General features: G+C 35.4%; 1 protein-coding gene across 1 annotated transcript in view; it reads left to right on the forward strand.

Moving 5' to 3' along the window:
• Nucleotides 1–14,116, forward strand: part of LOC145673046 (uncharacterized) — a 106,654-nt gene that overhangs the window by 48,073 nt on the left and 44,465 nt on the right. The window lies entirely within an intron of this gene.

A 14,116-nucleotide genomic window follows, 5' to 3' on the forward strand; every position in this document is an offset into this window, starting at 1 on the left:
GGTCTCTAGTAGTGAAGTCAGTTATTAGTAGGCTAAAACCTTTTGCTTTCGGAGCGAAAGAACGAATATGCTAAGCTAACTCTGAATCCTACCAAATCTTAAGAGAGTCGTTCTCTTAAATATCTGTTAGCTAATCTCCAAGTTAAAGTAGAAAGTAATGACTACAGTGAACTTCATATCACTACAAAACAAACCCTTTAAGATCTACATACGAACCGTTGCCTGTTTCAGAAGAAGAAAGGAAGCCATTCTACTCTTCAATAGCAGATCAGAGTGAGAATAGAGATAAATGTATCCCTTGCGTACATTATACATAACACCTCTTCACAAGACATAATACATGCAATATTATGGAAAGAAAAAGCATTTAAACAAGTATTGATGTAGACGATTGATTTAAGTTCCATTTTTCTTCATTTACTATATCCAACTGGCAGTTACAAGGCTTGTGTGTCTTTATGGCACAAAATATAGTAGTTTAAGTTAATCATAGCCTTCCCAAATTAGTGCCATAAGGACATATCAACAAACTGATTGAATGAGTTGAAATGAGATTCCTTCCTATTCTGCCTAATGATCCTTCAGCACTTTATAACATATTTTTTATCTTTCATTTACATAGAACAGGGATTCCTGTTCTTTTTAATCGTGTTATGTATTGTTTTCGCAAAAGAGATACTTAGATTTTAAGGAAACTTAGTAATTATTTAATGGATATTATAGTTGCTTCCAGGGCCTCTTAATTTTCCTATATCACTTCAACATCACTGAAATTCAATAAGCAATCATGGACCACCATGATGTTACTAGGAGTATATTCACGATGTGTTTACTGGCCATGCACAGTTTTACAGATGTTTGCTCGCTGTATGCAAAGCTTCAGTGTGCTTGTGCTTAATTGTAGATTCCTGTATAATATAGAACTAAATCTACAAGATTTATTTAAATGATATTAATATAGGTAAGGTAAAGTAGATAGATGTAGAAAGGTGGAAAAAGAGGCCGACAATTGCAGAAACTGTTAGTTCTAATGGGTTTTATCATGTTTTACAATCTATAAAAAGTGTTGTTGTGTTAAGTGGTACATGGTTGAAAGCAGTTGACGATTTCTAAAATGTGAATAGCATTTGGGATGTGAATGACCTTTGCTGTGACAGAAAGAGCGTGGTCCATGGCTTGAGATGGGTTCCTAAAGAGTGTCCCTGTGTAGGAACCTCCTATAACCCCTGAAAAGTGTCCCTGGTTACTCAAAATGACCCCCTCGTTGTTAAAAATATGACCCCTGGGTCCCCAGGACCTCTTATGGTTCCCTATGTAAAAAATGACACCTGAAGAGTGCCCCTGTGTAGGGACTTCCTATAGGGCCTGAAGAGTGCCCCTGGACCCTCAAAATGGATCCCAGAAGAACCCTGGTTTGGAAAGCTTTTTTTCGATTTGAACACTATGTGTCTTTTGCCATCTCCTTACCTATGGAAAAGTCATATAGAAAGTATGTTTCGTACGAATAAAAAGAGTTTCCAGGCTCGATTTTATGTACTGTATAAAACTCTAGTTGTTAAAGAGCTTGTAGAGGACCATATTGACAATGGGAATCGAACCCGGCAATCCCACGCCAAAGGATTGAACAGTAAGTGCTTAACTATGGAGGAGATTGAATATTTATTTTATTGGTTCATTTACTTTTGCAACTTGTATTTTGACGTATCGTACGTATAACATACTCATTGTTTAAAATGTGTGAACTTGTGAAATGGTAGAGGAGTATATTAACAATAGTAATTTGACCCGGAACTTCCAGGACAAAGGCGTACACGCTAACGGATTACCCACGGAGGAGCATGAATACATGATACGGACGGAAATATATTCTGGATTTTCTGTGTGAAAAGATATCGCGAACTTTGTGAGGTGGAGTGGAGGAAGTGAACCGAAGACAGGAAGAAACATTTCTTTATTCTTCATTTATTTATTCATTACTTCGTATGTATAAGCATATTCTGAAACTCATGTATAGACCTCCGCGCTGCTTGGCTGCTTACTTCTAACTAAAAGCTAACAGGAAAACTGTTGGTGAAAGTGTCTCTATCTCTAACGTTAGTATCCCAACGTTAGCCCTCCCCTGTCGATGGCCTCTACTGTCCGTTGCAGGAAATGCGTATGAAGCTTCCCTCTGCTGGCGCTGGCCTCTTGTATTTTATTCAGCCTTACGAAAACATTTTACTCCCTCTCTCTCTCCTTTTGCAACTATGAATCGACGGTGTGACTGACCTGGGTGACATAATTCTCCCGGTTGTGACCAACTTTCCTCTTGATTGAAAAATGCTTCTGAGAACACAGTACTTGTAAATGCATTAACAAAATTATAGTATCACCCTTTGTAATCAACACAAATTAATGGCTATGCATTAGAATAAAATGTTATCGCAATTCCAATTTATGAAAAACGTCTGCAATAATGCAGATTAAAATGTAGACGTAAGTTTGAAATTTTTTCCAGACAAGATGAAAATGTAATCTCACATTTACACTAAAAATGTGTAATATTTGAAAAGTCTCATTTTGTATGAAATCGTCTATGAATTTTTAGAGAGAAAGTTCTAGTTAATACTGGATGCATGATCTCCCATGTTCCAAACAAAAAGTTACATAACCTTGATTTCCTTCCATTTTTCCTTATATTGTGATATCAATGTGCATTTTAGACTGCCATGCTGTTTGGTTTTTGCTGATTACGTGATTGAACTCGTGTTTTTTCTACACCTCAGAAGATACATGTAAGTTGTTATCTTTTTGTACTTTGTTATTTTACTTTGTCTTTTTTGTATGAAAAGGGGTTAAGAGGGAGTGTAGAGTGTTTGAAAAAATAGTAAAATGAGAATAGAGGAAGAACACCGGGAAATCTAGGGGCAAGTTATTGTATGGTATAAACCTACCTTCTTGAGAAGTAACCTAACGTATATTTATGCTGTAATAACGTAGTATCTTTGAGAAATAAATGAAGTAGTAAAGTGATAGTGTGGAAGGAAACGGGAGAACAGCAGGAAAACCTAGGGGACAAAGTTATTGTATGATATAAACACAGCTTGTTGAGAAATAGTTTACCGCATATGTTTGCAGTAGTAAGTTATAATTTTAAAAATATATAGTAAAATGAGAATGTGGAAGGAAATGGGAGAACATCGGGAAAACCCACGGACACAGTTATTGTATAGTATAAACCTAGCTTGTTGAGAACCAACTTAGCACACATTTATGCTGTAATAAGTTATAATTATTGAAAAATAGTAAAATGATAATGTGGAAAGAAATTGGAGAATACCGATAAAACCAAGGGGAGAAAGATTTGTCTACTATAAACATTGATTGTTGAGAACCAACCTAACGTATATTTATGTTGCAAAAATAAGTTATAATTTTTGAAAAAATGGTAAAATGGGTATGTGGAAGGAAACGGGAGAATACCGGGAAAACCTAGGGGACAAACTTATTGTATACTATAAACCTAGTTTGTTGAGAAGCAGCTTACCGCATATGTAGGTAGTAATAAGCTATAATCTTCGAAAAAATGGTGGGATGGAATTGTGGGAAAAATGAGAGAACCCGGGAAAACACAGGGACAAACGCATTGTATGGTACAAGGCTAGTTTGTTGAGAAGCAACATGGTGCATATGTACATATTAATAAGTTATAATATTTGAAAAAAAGTGGAATGTTAATGTGGAAGGAAATGGGACAACCCCGCGAAAAACCACGGGTACAAACGAATTATTTAGTACAAACTTAGCTTGTTGGGAAATAGCTTAGTACATATGTACGCACTAATAACTTATAATCTATGAAGAAATGGTGGGATGGGAATGTTGGAAAAATGAGAGTACCCGGGAAAAACCACAGACACAGTTAACGTATGGTATAAAGCTAGCTTGTTGAGGAGTAGCTTAGCAGATATTTACTCAGTAATAAGTTATAATTTTTCAAAAATGTTAGAATGGGAATGTTGGAAAAATGAGAGTACCCCGGGAAAAACCACGGATACACTTAACGTCTAGTATGAACCTAGTTTGTTGAGAACACTGCTATATTTATTTTATTTTCCTCCTTTCTATGAAAAGGCGTTAAGAGAAAGTTGTTACGATGTAATAAATAATAATAAGATTAGTTGATATTAAGTTAGTCTGAAAAATAAATGAAATATTGGACTGAAGAAAGCGGGCGGAAATGAAAGAACTCCGGGAAAAAACCACTGTATGGTGCAAACCTAGGTTGCTGAGATACGTGTTATATTTATTTTACTTTCTATGAAGAAGTTAGTGTTTGGAAAAAGTAACGGTTGCGGACTTCGTTGATTGTTGTTGAAAGATTTGATAGAACTTTCTTAAATGTATGTTTTATGTCTGAATTAGTATTTTTGTTTTGTAAGCTGAATGGTATATTCAGAAACTAAGAGTTGAATTATTATTATTTGTAGTTTATTGTTCAACACCATGGATATACGAGACGTAGACCTACTCTTTTTTACCAGACAATTTTCAATTGTTACTAAGTATATAATTAAGAAAAAGGAAATAGGTGAAAAAGCTTGGTAAGAAACTTATTTTGAGTTTAATATTTACATAGGAACATGTCCGGGGAACCGATCCACATATTTTTTTGTTTAAGGTTTTGAACCCGGATCATTTCACACCAAAGGTCTGAACTATATGACTTACCGCACGGTGTCTGATTTGCGATTTGAATTCGATTCTTTTAACGTTGAAGACGTGAATTGGTTGTGGTGCTAAACCCGGGTTTGATTCCGGTTATGAATGTGGGTCTTTTACGGCAAGGACGCGATAGATTAACGCTTTTGCCAGGCTTGGACTTGAGTTTTCCAACGCTAGAGGCGCAAATGACACGCTCTATTGCCGGGGGCTATAACGTCAAACGTGCCCCGCCAGGAACTTTTCGGTATAAGTTTCCGCCGGGATTTGAACTTAGTTCTTTTACCGGAGAAGACACGATGAACACGTGCTTTTGCCGTAAGTGCTAGTCCGAGGTCTTGCCGCAGAAAACACTAACATTAAACACTGTCGTTTACGGATCGCTTTCAATGAAATTTCATAATGAGAAGCTATGTTTCGAAATATATAAAAAGATGAGAGAAGGGCACCCCTCCCCGTAATCGCTGTGTACTCCCGAATATTTTAAGAGGAAACGGAATAAAATAATTTTGTTGGGAGGGGGCCAATTGCTCCCGTAATCGCTGTGTACACCTGAATCTTTCGAGAGAAACGGAGTAATTTTTTGTTGGGAGGGGTCCAATATTATAAGTGAAGTAGGAAAACCTTATTAAAATTAGTTCCCTCATAATTATTCTATATTCTAAAGAGAAACTATGTTTCGATGTATATAAAAATTTTGTTATAGCACAACCATTGAAACTGAATATATACTAGATTTTGTATGCAATTAGAGGGGACCCCGGAACTGGTGGTACGGCATGCATACCCATTGATTATTAAATCCGTATAATTGTTTTAAAATGCTAATTTATTTACAGTAATTCTTAAATTGGTAATTTATTTGCAATACATTTATATAATATAGAATAATTTTACATGTCACAAAACGAGTTTACTCACCTCAATATGGAAACAGTAGAGGAAATATTAGATCTGAATAAAAGCGAACAGTAAACTGAACAGTAGTTAAAAAATTTGACACCAGGTGTCGCTACCTACATAAATGAAAGGACGTAGATGCATGCTACAAGGTGATATAATAGATATTTATCCGGTGTAGATGTCATTTCTTTTTACGCCGTCACACATAAATGATCAAATAGGACTTCCATTGCCTTTTTAGGCAGTTGTTAGTTTTAAATATATAGAGAATTTTTAATGAGAAAAGGTTTTTATTGAGACCTATTATTATTATATTACAGTGAGCTAATCCTTCACGAAGCATAAGTGGGACCTACAGTAGCAGAAAAAGAATGCAAGAAAAATCGTGCTTTTTAAGGAGAGACAACAATAATGCGGTTTGTTGAACGGCTGGACTACCAACGTGGACACGTTATCATCTTGTTTTTACATATTTACCAGAGAACAGCCAGAGATTAAGAGGTGTGTATTTTATATTTTTTATACTTACTGAATTTTTTAAAAAAAGAAATCATACATATTCTAATTTTCTGTGGTTTGTTTTCATCCAGAATTAATGAACAGGCAGGGACTTTTTAAAAATGTTACTCACTTTTCATAAACTCATTTGATTACTTTCTCTTTTTACACAATATTTAACAGCAGTTTGAAAATAATTGATTGATCTTTCTTTTTACACAATTTTAACTAGTCACTTGAAAATAAGTGAATGATCTTTCTTTTTAACTGATCTATATTTAACTGAAGCTTAAAAATAATTGATTAGTCTATCTTTTTTAAAAAAATATTATTAGTGAAGCTTGAAAATAATGATTAGGCTCTTTGTCGTTTCTTACATCATTATTATTGTTATTAGTCATATATTATAAGTTGATAACTCAAAATAGTTATTTCTAAGATGAATTTGACTGTTTGTTTGTCTGTTAAGATGAATTTCTTCTGCCCAACTGAAGAACGGAACCTTGTGGATGAACTTCATCTTCAACAGCTGGTGCGCGGCCTGAACGATTGCCCGAGAGTTTTCAGTCTCTGGAAATTAATAATGGAGATGCAAAGGCTAGGACTTCGGTGATCGGAGAGGTGTGACGCACTGCTTCGCACCCTTCGTGTTTTCGAAGGTAATGACATATTACTTCTGCAGCACTATGTATCCAGTGCTGACATTTGAATTCTATTTGTTCATGGAATTTGCCGTACATACGAAAGTTATGATCATGCTCAGAAAAAGCTTATGTATTTATGCTCAGAATAAAGGACAAGGAGCTGTCATACTTTTTCGATTTTGGGACGTGTTTTGTTTCGGAACAATGCTTAATTCCATATGAAAACTCATAGTCGTGACCCCTCAAGAAAACCATAACTTGAGTAATAATATAAATGAATTAGCTAATGAAGATTTAGCATTTTTAGATTAATTAGATGGGATTGGCAATCTAAATTTAGTTGAAGGAGAAAAACGAGGAGATTGATTGAAAATAAGGACGAACCTGTGGTTAGACCTACGCAAGAGGTCCAGGGACAAAATCCTGTATACAAGCCCCTTCTCAACATTGTGTGCAGGATAGTCATGGCTATGGGAACCAATCTGATCCTCATCCTGGGCCGTTGTACGCCCCTGTTTTAACATTGGTAGGATATGGGAGCAATAATAGTAATAGTACAAGTGGTACTAGTTGTAGTAGTAATACAAGTGGTAGCAGTAAGTTTCATCTTAAGGGCCATGAAATTGCCGTCAGATCTGTGAGTGAAGAAAGGACTATCGAAGATCCAGAGCCGTATATTGAAAGTTTAATGGATTTTGCGCTGGAACATGTGTTATCCAACGAGCGCCCCACGGATAATATCGAGCTATACATATATAGCAGTAACAGTACAAACAAGCCTGTGTATATTCCATGGAGAAAAAAGGCGATTTCTCTGCTAGAACGGTCCTTACCTCAATTGAACGTGTATTACATTCATATGAGTAGTTCCTTTTGGGTCATGAAGTACTGTTTCTGTTCTACGTGGCCGACAGCATGTACGGATAAAAGAAATGCAACAAGTGCTGTTGAAAAATATTCAAAATATCTAGATTATTTGGAAAAGCGTTTAATACGCATATAAATTACGAATATTCATTGCCTTCCCCCTTGCCATTGTTTGGTGGCAAGTAAAGCTCCACGTCACAAAATGTGATTTATATAACTTAAAAAGAAAATACATTTTTACATTGATTCTAAAGAAGAAATTCTCTCCGAGATGGCAGGAGTCAACGTTGAAACTAAGGGAGGCTGTGATTTTACAGATGTTGCTTTCCAATCTTATTTGAAAGGGGAGTATCAAATCGTAATTTATGAGGAGCATGAAAAGAATAATCGGGAATATGTAGTTCGTTACCAAGGAGAGCCAGCAGAAAATAAGATCTTTATCTACTATCAGAGAGGTGATACTGTTGGCCATTTTGAACCTATTTGCGATATAAAAGATTCCTCAGTAAAAGGAAGTATTGTTATCATTGTTTGTAATAATGGTCAGTCTTAAAAACACAAGTGTGAAACTCAATTTTCTCTTTGCGAACGCAAGCACGAACGCGAATATACTGATAACAAAATTAAATGTGATGTATGCAATAGAGAGTTTATGTTTTGAGAATCATGTGAAGCGTAATAAAGCGGGTAGATCTGTATGTGATAGTTAGGACCCGGAAGTTGAGGAAAAAATCCTCTTTTTTACGAGTGTCCCAAGACGAGGCTTAACATATTATATGTTCGTTTTGAGCTATTTTAGGCCAGAAAATGATGGATTTTATTTGTCTTTTTGCCTTTTTCGGCGTTTTTCTGTTTATTGGTATTTTTGAAAGCTTTTCATAGGTTTTAACGTCTTTTTTGTATTTCATTTTTCGACAATAAATTTACTGGTCATTAACTTGAATCATCACCATCTCCGAAACATCTTTCCTTTAGTAAACAAAATTCAAAAGATATGACATTTCTCAACGACTGGACTGATAAGACCAAATCTGCAACAATCAAGTCAGATAAGGAGGTGTAACAAATGTCTTCCAGCAAGAGTGGGGTGAGGGTGGGGAAGTTTTCTTATTTTAGTTTGCACTTCAGTTTATGGAAGGACAGACCGTCAATCTATCAAAAGCTTGTATTTCGTTTTCATTTCATTTTCTGAAATACGTAATTCTGATTAAATTAGGTCTTATTTTTACGTCATTTTTCAGTTTTTAGGTCGTTTTTTTTAAATATTTTAAGGTCGTTTTATAGGTCCTTTTTATGCATTTTTAGGTCTTCAAGTTCCGAGCCCTTGTGATAATGTTAAGGTCTGCATTGATTGTAGTGTCATTATTGATAAGAGGCGTCGAAAATCTGATTACGTGTGTGGTGAACATTTTTGTTTGATGTGTTACACACATGTTTTATTCGGAGATAAAAACTGCTTATACTAATAGTTTTATGTACATCGCCTATGACGTAGAGACTATGGTTAAAGCACCAAATGCGCGCGGTGAAAGTGAACATGTGCTGGTGTGTTTTCAGCACATCTGTCACCCCTGTATAAGTAAAGACCTCGATGAGCCTTGTAAAACTGCGGTGATAATGTTGGAAATCGTTCCTTTTCTTTTAAGACGGTGACGGCTTTTATTAACCATGTGTTAGTAGAGCGTCCTGCTTTTAGCGGATAGTAGCCGTCGCCCATAATAATAGTCGTTACGATTGTCTCTTCAGTCTTAGAAATCTAATAGAAGAGCAGCATATAATTCCTAATATTCTTATCCAGGGTCAGAAAATTTTTAATATTAACATTGACAATCGTATTTTTTCAGAGATTCTTTTCTATTCCTTGGTGTGAATTATCCAAATTATTCAAAACTTTAGGCCTTAGTCAAATTTAAAGAAGGGAGATTTTCCATATTTGTTTAATACAGAAGAAAATCAAAATTATGTTGCACCCTATCCCGCGCTTGTGTTCTATGACCGTGAGTCCCGTTTAACTGAGGAAAAACAACAATTGGAAGCCTGGTACAAAGAATGTGCGCTAAGTTTCGAGGCGTTTAACCTGGAAAAGGAAATGCTCTCTTATTGTGAGAACGATTTTAGAATTCTTTTAGAACGATCATGAAATTTAGCCACATTATCGAAAACAAAACGAATGGTTTACAATATTTCATTACTTCATTCACTATTACAAGTCTTGCAATGCGGACATATCGTACCTTGTACTTACTTGAAAATACTATTCCTGTAATTCCCGTCCCATCCATCATAAGACTTGGTTTCCATCATAAGACCAAGTATAGTACTAAATCTATGCAATGGGTTATATATATGGAAGAACAATTAGCGATAGAGATTCATGATGCTAGAGAGGTGTGGAAAAGTGTATTGGTAGGTACAAGGTCGATGGATGGCACGAAGGACTCAACGCTGCCTTCGACTTCTATGGGTGTTTTTCACAGTTGCAAGAGATGTTTCCCCTTTAACCGCTACGCCATTTTGCATGACGCTCATGACTCGTGCAATACGATGGAAAAAAGGTATGAGAAAACAATACTGCGCGGTACGCACCTGAAAAGTATAGTTATAAACTTATACGAAATATGGGAATGTTCTTAGGTTAACAAGGTAAAGGCGGATAAGGAAGTACAAAGATTTATTAAAGAACGTAGAACTAATTTGCCTGATTTCCTTATTCCCAAGAATTGTTACAACGGTGGCCGCACTGAAGTATTTCGTTCTTATGTCAATTGTAGGGATGATGACGTCATAAAATATTTAGATATCACGGGACTTTATCCCTGGGTGATGGCGCGTAAACCTGTGCCGGGTAATTCACCTAAGATATATGAAGGACCGGACTTTCCAGATGTGGAAAGTATTCACGGTGTAGTGAATTCACCATATTGCCCCCAAAAGACTTCCATTTTCCGACTCTGCCGTACATTGCGGCAGGCCGTTTACTTTTCGGTCTTCGTCGTACATGTATGGAGGAGCAAAACACTAACCATTGTACTTATAGTGACGCTGAGTGTGCTCTCACAGGAGCATTTTGCACTGCAGAGTTACACCTTGGTCTTCAAAAAGGTCACAACATACTCGATATTCACGAAGTATGGAAATTCGAACTCATGGATACTGCTGTTTCGTAACAAAATTTGAGATATCGTTTAGAAATATGGAATTTTGACATATCAAGTTATTTTAATTATTAAATACAAAATGAATGATTCTCTGCAAATAACTTGCTGGAAATAACTCGTAGAGCAGTTTTGCGCTTGTCGTGGTATGGAAACTGACATCAATGACTGTAGCGGAGGTTCAACGTATCTGTACGAATAAATAAAGAATATATTTTACATTAATATAGTAAGAAGGAAAAGATATATGAAAGAAAAGTTAATTATACATGATATAAAGAAGAGATATGAATGAAATATATATATATATATATATATATATATATATATATATATATATATATATATATATATATATATATATAAAATACGAAATCTAGACCAAATGTACAACTAAGAACTTAACCTAATATCTTAAGCAAATATCACTAAAAGAAGAAAATTACATATACTATTAGTCACTATTAATATGGGAATTTAATGTAGTAAAACATTACTTACCAGTGGTTGTTGTAATATTCTGTACTGTGTCCATTAAATGTTCTTGAATTCCAAAATGTTAATGGAAATTTCAATCAATGGTAGTATTGCAAATTTAGTTTTATATATATATATATATATATATGTGTGTGTGTGTGTGTGTGTGTGACAAATCTATATTCTTGTTTCCATATTATGTGTATTTCGGATAAGTTACAACGAAGTTGCTTCACATGTCGCCTAGATCCTGTTTATTCTGTTTGATTTCCCAAGCCATTTTGCGCGAGGGTGGCGACCATTGCCATGGGCTAAACTTCGGCTCAGTTCATGCTAGGTAACGTTCAACGTGTTCCATTGTAGAACCGAGCCCACAGCTGGAATAACTGAACCAAATTGTGAGATCTAACAACCGTAACGTTTTATTGTTGTAGTGTCAGAGAATTAGTGGATCCCGAATACCATCTGTCTTACGTCGACGTGTAAAAGCACGTGAAAGCAACAATATTAAAAGGTTTGTACAATAACTTCATTTAAAATGTCAACAACACTGTGTTGTACTGTGGAAGGAGTGCATTACAAACTTGACACTTCACTTTAAACAAAAATGATTTCTAAAAGTATTGATGATTCTTGATGATGATTGTGAAAGTATTTCTAAAAGTACAAATGTGCATCCTACAAACAGTCGAACACATTTTATTAATCAATTAAAAGTAATATATAATTATCAAAGTTTAATTGGTAAGTGGGGTTAAGTGAAGTACACATTCTATTAACATGTTATAATGTTACCAAAGGTGAAAATGTTATATTGTACAAGTTTTAAAAGTAAAGTTGCTGTTGGATATTATCCAACCATTCATCATTTAATAGATGAATTAAACACAGTATCAAGATTTATAAGATTTAGTTTTTCAAATATTGTACATGTTGAATTTGATGAACGTGTAGAATCAGTTACATTGTCACTACATTAGCTTTACAATTAGTTTTTTCTAAAATATCGGAGCTTGTGAAAGAACGTCGCGGATTCAAACAACGATATGTAGATATTGGATATCCACATCAAAGTTTTATTTATACAGATATTATACAATATCAATTTTAGGTGATACAAAAGCACCATTATTACGTATAGCAACAATCTCTGATATTAAATACGGAAAAGTTCAAACAATTACCTTTGAGGATATTCATTATATGCCACTTGCAAAATTTTGCTTTAACACAATCGAAATACTATTAAAAGATCACACTGGGCGAAATATGCCATTTCGATCTGAGACACTGACCGTGACACTACATTTTAAACGCTCTCCTGCATCTGCTAAATAATAATAATGATGATTATTATACGAATAGTGAAAAATAATGAGATCTCATTGCTGGGTTCACCACTACACGAAGAAGGAATCGAATACCATTTCGAGAAACACCTGAATGACCTCAAAAGAATATCATTCCGATTAGAAAGTTTACCAGCCCACATTGCTTTTTTTTTGCTCAAAAATTGCTTCGGCATTCCTAAACAAACCTACTTTCTCCGAACAGTTCCAACATGGGTCAATCCCTCCAGACTTTTACAAATGGATCACATACTGAAGAAAGCGTTACAATCAACAATAAATTTCAATATCAACGAAACGCAATGGACTCAAGCAAGCCTTCCCATCAGAGTTGGTGGTTTAGGCATAAGAAAGGCTTCAGACATATGCCTTCCTGCCTTCATTTCCTCTTGGCACGGAGCGTTGCCACTCGTTTCCAAAATTTTAAATTATCCAGTTGACGAAGTGGGAATAAGCCATTTGGCAGAGGCTTTGGAAATTTGGAAAGGCATTTACGATGGAAAAACCCCGGTTTTAAAAGAGTCACAGAAACAATGGGATCAAATTATTCTAAACGAGGTAATCGAACACGAAATAGTCGCTGAAAACGACATTGAAAGTGCACGCATCAAAGCTTTAAGAGAGAAGGAATCAGGAGCATGGCTACAGTCAACACCATCTATAAACATAGGGACATTCTTGAATGACAACTTTTTCAAAATCTGCATAGGATTGCGCTTAGGCCTGAATATTTGTCATGAATTTATTTGCACCTGCAACAACAAGATGGACAAGAAAGGTCTTCATGCTTTGAGCTGCAACAAAAGTGGAGGAAGATTTGCACGTCATAGCGAATTAAACAACATACTCAAAAGAACTCTTGCAAGCATCGACTTTCCGAGTATATTAGAACCTCCAGGAATGTTCAGGAACGATGGTAAACGGCCAGACGGAATAACATTAATTCCGTGGAAAAAGGGTCTAAGATTAGTCTGGGATGTCACATGTGCGGATACGTTTGCTAAATCTTATCTACAATCCACAAGTATAAAAGCAGGGAGCGCAGCGGAAGCGGCTTGTTCACGCAAACACTCAAAGTACTCTAAACTTAAAGAAGACCATCATTTTATAGCCTTTGCTACCGAAACAACAGGTGTCTTCAGCAAAGAAGCAATGGATTTTTTGAAAGAACTAGGAGCAAGTCTGACAGCAAAAACAGGAGACCCTAGAAGCTATCAATTTTTACTGCAACGCGTAAGCATAGCCATACAAAAAGGCAATGCTGTCAGTATTTTGAGTTCCTTCCCTTCTTCCCATAAGCTTGAAGAAATCTTTTACCTTAGATAGAACACTTTAAACTGGCATAAGGAGAACTTGAAGACAACCTGAAGAAAGTAGAATCTTTTCATTTTTTTTATAGGCTATAGATTTCATTAACAAATATTTAATAAGATGGAAGCAGAAGATTTGAATATAAATAAGTTTTGAACTTATGTTTAATAATAATTTTTATTTTTGGAAGTGAAATTTCATTGTCATAATT

Source organism: Thermobia domestica, chromosome 16 (genome assembly GCF_964235325.1).
Source record: "Thermobia domestica chromosome 16, izTheDome1.hap1.1, whole genome shotgun sequence".
Classification (NCBI taxonomy): domain Eukaryota; kingdom Metazoa; phylum Arthropoda; class Insecta; order Zygentoma; family Lepismatidae; genus Thermobia; species Thermobia domestica.